The sequence below is a fragment of the Marmota marmota genome, unplaced genomic scaffold (assembly GCF_001458135.2).
Source record: "Marmota marmota marmota unplaced genomic scaffold, marMar, whole genome shotgun sequence".
NCBI lineage: Eukaryota > Metazoa > Chordata > Mammalia > Rodentia > Sciuridae > Marmota > Marmota marmota.
In genome coordinates, this window is record NW_025999982.1 from 2771999 (window position 1) to 2776766 (window position 4768).

Sequence of the window (4768 nt, forward strand, 5' to 3'; positions counted from 1 at the left end):
GAGATTTAGGAGGTCAAGACAGGAGGATCAGAAGTTTGAGGCCAGTCTCAGCATCTGAGTGAGGGCCTCAGTAACTTAGCAAGACTTTCTCAAAATAAAAGGGGCGGGTGCTGGGGATGTAGCTAATGATAAAGCACCCCCGTGTTCAATCCTCAATACAAGAAGGAAGGAAGGGGGGCTGGGATGTGGCTCAAGCGGTAGTGTTCTTGCCTGGCATGCGTGCGGCCGGGGTTCGGTCCTCAGCACCACATACAAACAAAGATGTTGTGTCTGCCAAAAACTAATAAATAAATAAATAAATATTAAAAAAAAAGAAAGAAGGAAGGAAGGAAGGAAGGAAGGAAGGAAGGAAGGAAGGAAGGAAGGAAATATAGGGCCATCGAAGCCAGGTATGTACACCTATAATCCAGCTACCCAGGAGGATGAGGTAGAAGGATGTCAAGTTCAAGGCCAGCTTGGGCAACTTAAGCACTGTATCAAAATGAAAAAATTAAAAGGGTTGGGGACAGCTCTGTGGTCGAGTGTTTGCCTATACCACCAGGAAGCCCTGCATGAAAAAAAGAAAGGAGGTGAGACAGAGAGTCACAGACTCACAGAGAGAACACCCGGTGACATTGGGGGCAGGAGCCGGAGTGCTTCAGCTGCAGCCACAGAGCACGGAGGGCTGCAGGTAAGTCCCAGAAGCTGCGTGGAAGAGGCAGCAGGGGCTCCCTGGGGCCCCAGAGCACGCCTGCTCACGGCTGGCAGGACCTCCGCCTGCAGAGCTGCGAGCCCAGTGGTTCTCATCTGGCTGTGATGGCAGCCCTGGAAATGGATTCCCTTAGGGGAGAAGGACATCTCTACTATGGTGAATCTTCCAGTACACAGCAGTGATGGCCTCTCCATTTATGAAGGCCTCATTCCCCTCGTGAGCATCCTGGAGTGCGCAGCCCAGCAGTCTTGTGGGTGCTGTTAGAACATCCTGGGTGTGGTGTGCAGGCTTGTCATGCCCACGTATTTCCTTTTTTCTTTCTTTCTTTTGCAACTATTATAAGCGGTAGAGGTTTTGCATTTCAGTTTCCACTTGTTTACTGCTAATGTGCAGAGACACGGGTGATTTTTATTTGTGATCTTGCATCCTGGGCTCTGCTGAATGCTCTCGTTAGCTGCAGGAGTTGTAGGAGTCTTTCTGTGGTGTTTACTCTCTCAGAAGAAGTTAGGTTAAGCCAGGTGCCATGGCCCACACCTGTAGTCCCAGCAGCTTGGAAAGCTGAAGCAGGAGGATCGCAAGTTCAAAGCTAGCCTCGGTGACTTAGCAAGGCCCTAAGCAATTTAGCAAGAACCTGTCTTAGATTTTTAAAATGACAAGGGCTGAGGATGTGGCTCAGTGGTTAAGCACCCCAGGGCTCAATCCCTGGTACCAAAAGAAAAAGTTAGGTTAATTCTTTTTTTTAAGTTGTTGATGGAACCTTTATTTTATTTATTTATTTATATGCGGTGCTGAGGATGGAACCCAGAGCCTCACACATGTGAGGCAAGCGCTCTACCACTGAGTCACAACCCCAGCCCCAAAAGTCAGGTTAATTCTATAAAACATGTTATCATAGTTCATTATTTTTCTATTTTATTTATTTAATTTTTTGTAGTTGTGTATGGATAGAATGCTTTTATTTTATTTGTTTATTTTTCTCTGGTGCTAAGGATCAAACCCAGTACCTCACATGTGCTAGGCAAGCCCTCTGCCATTGAGCGACAGCCCCAGCCCCTATCAAAGTCTTTTTTTTTTTTTTTGTGGTGCTGGGGATTGAACCCAGGGCCCTGTGCATGTGAGGCAAACACTCTACCAACTGAGCTATATCCCCAGTCCCTTGTTCTTAATTTATTTCAACAATTCCCTCTCTTTCTGGACATTAATGTTGTTTTCCTTTATTATTATAAAAATGATGCAATTAAAGCCAGGCGCAGCAATGCACACCTGTTATCCCAGCAGCTCGGGAGGCTGAGACAGGAGGATCCAGAGTTCAAAGCCAGCCTCAGCAATGGGGAGGAGCTAAGCTACTCAGTGAGACCCTGTCTCTAAATAAAATACAAAATAGGGCTGGGGATGTGGCTTAGTGGCCTAGTGCTGTTAGAACCCCGTGTGTGGTGTGTAGGTCCAAAAAAAAAAAGAAATTAATTTTAGATTAATTAATTATTTGGGAAATAAATCTCTGACCCTTTTACTAAATATGTCAGAGGAGAGATTCCTAGAAATGGAATTAGGAGGTCAACACATGGCTCAGTGGCTTTCCAGAAAGGTCACCAAGCCACTGCCATCAGTGATGTGTATGAGGACTCATCAGGCTTTAGCAGAGCCAGCACTGAGCATGACCACTTAAAGCTCTTTGCACTCAACAGGAAAATAGAGTATTTCCTGTGAATTTCAGAGTAGTTCTTTCTAAAATACCAACATGCCCCACCCCTGCTAAAAAAAAACCTCCCGTGGCTACCCAGTATATATATATATATATTTTTATTGGCACCAGGGATTGAACCCAGGGGTGTTTAACCACTGAGTCATATCCCCAGTCCTTTTTGTATTTCATTTAGAGACAGGGGCTCACTGAGTTGCTTAGGGTCTCAATAAATTGCTGAGGCTGGCTTTGAACTCGCAATCCTCCTGCCTCAGCCTCCTGAGCAGCTGGGATTACAGGCATGCGCCCCTAAACCCAACCTTTAATTTTCTATTTTGATGATAGGGTCTTGCTTAAGTTGCTTAGGGCCTCACTAAGATGCTGAGGCTGGGGGCTGGGGATGTGGCTCAAGCGGTAGCACGCTCGCCTGGTATGCGTGCGGCCCGGGTTCGATCCTCAGCACCACATACAAACAAAGATGTTGTGTCCACCGAAAACTAAAATAAATAAATAATAAATATTAAAAAAAAAAAAAAGATGCTGAGGCTGGCCCCAAACTTGTGATCCTCCTGCTTCAGCCTCCTGAGTCTCTGGGATTACAGGCTGCCTCACCATGTGGCTCCTTGGCTATTTTTGAAACCCACTAGGTGAGCTCTTTCCCCTCCAAGCCTTTGCCCAGGCTTCCCACTGGGCTTAGATGCAGGTGTTTACTTGGCTGACCCTTCCCCGCCCAGCCTGATTCACACCCCATAGGGGTCCTTAGGAGAGAGAGAGAATTTTTAATATTTGTTTTTTAGTTTTCGGCAGACACAACATCTTTGTTTGTATGTGGTGCTGAGGATCGAACCCGGGCCGCACGCATGCCAGGCGAGCGCGCTACTGCTTGAGCCACATCCCCAGTCCCTTCACTTCACTTTTACTGGGTGGCCTTGGAAAAGTTATTTAACCTCTCTGTGCCTGTTACCTCAACTGCAAAATGGCGGTAAGAACAGCCACCTCACTGAGTTATAAGGGTACAGAACTCTCTGGCCCTTGAGAAGTGTGGCTATATGTTAGCTACTATTCTTGTCACTCATAGCTGTCTCCTCCCAGATCTGGCCCATTACCCATGGGAAACAGCCAGATTGCTGTCGCTGCTCTTATTCCCTCATTGCTTGTTAAATGTCTCAGCCTGTTTTTCTCATCTGAGGGAAGCTAATTCCCCATCCCTGCTTCACAGACTCATGTGAGGATTGGAAGAGTGACAGGTGTCCTTGCTTAGGCTGACCACTTCCATAATGATCATCTCTCCCCCATGCTTGGGGCAGGAGCAGGATGGAAAGCTAAGAGCTCCGATTGATTTGTTGAGCACTTACAAAACTCCAAACCCTGGGCTGCAGCATTTCATGCCCCCTGCTGTGTGGCTGTCAAGGCCTGGGCAGGAAATGGAATCCAACCCAGAGGGTCAAGAGCTTCAGCAGAAGTTCTGGCAGGTGAAGAGGCCCAGCCATGCTGGGGAGGCACTGGGACCTCCAAGGCTGAAATGAAAACGGGAAAATCCCCTAGATGCCATCAGAGGGACAAGCTGCACCCAGGCCAGGAACCAGAACCGAGCCAGGGCAGGCACAGAGGCACTCTGCTCCACCTGTCTCCATCTCTCCCCACTCCCACCCATCTCCTGGGTGGGGTGCTGGACAGGAATCCAGCTGCAAGGGAACCTGGGGACCAGGCCCAGAAGTCAGCAGCGCCGGTTGGAAGGAGGGGACAGAGGAACAACAGGTGGGCAAGGGAGGATAATAGGCCCCAGGGGGCAGGATAATCCTCCCATCCCTCTCTTTGTCGCTGCGTTCCTGTTTTTCTGGTTCTGGGGAGTGAACCCAGGGCCCCCTGCTCGCAGACCTGTGCTCCACCACCCAGCTACGTCCCCAGACTTTCAAATCTCATTTTGAGACCGGGCCTCCCTCCCCAGCCACCTTTGAACCGCCATCCTCCTGCCTCCCCCAAACAAGTGGCTGTGGCTGGGGTTCCAGGGCAGTGCCGCCATCCCAGGCCCCAATCCATTTTGCAGATGGGCAGATGGCGGTGCGGAGACCTGCGGGGACTTGCCTGCCGTCAGGGAACTGGGAGATGGGGTTGGAGGGGAGGCTCGCAGGCCTCCGCGGCCAGGCTTCCCGCACAGCCCACCCCTGTCCCTGGGTGGCAGGTCGGGCATGGCCCGGAGTCCTGTCCCCAAGGCCGCCCTCACCCCTGGCAAGACTGAAGGCCTCGCCCCTTTTTCCTAGTCCCCCCTTTGGACCTCTCTTCCCGGCCTTCCGTCTGCCGTGCCCTCCCGGCCTCTCCCCGCGGGGGCTCCCTCTCCGCTCGCCATCCTCCCGCTCCGCTCTGCAGCTCCGCAGCCTCGACCCGGCGCCCCTCAG

At 50.5% G+C, this 4768-nt stretch overlaps 1 non-coding gene across 1 annotated transcript; it reads right to left on the bottom strand.

Moving 5' to 3' along the window:
* Window positions 1–1768: 1768 nt before the first annotated feature.
* Window positions 1769–1842, bottom strand: Trnav-cac. The gene has a single exon. It is a non-coding gene; the product is annotated as a tRNA-Val (tRNA).
* Between the last annotated feature and the right edge of the window lie 2926 nt (window positions 1843–4768).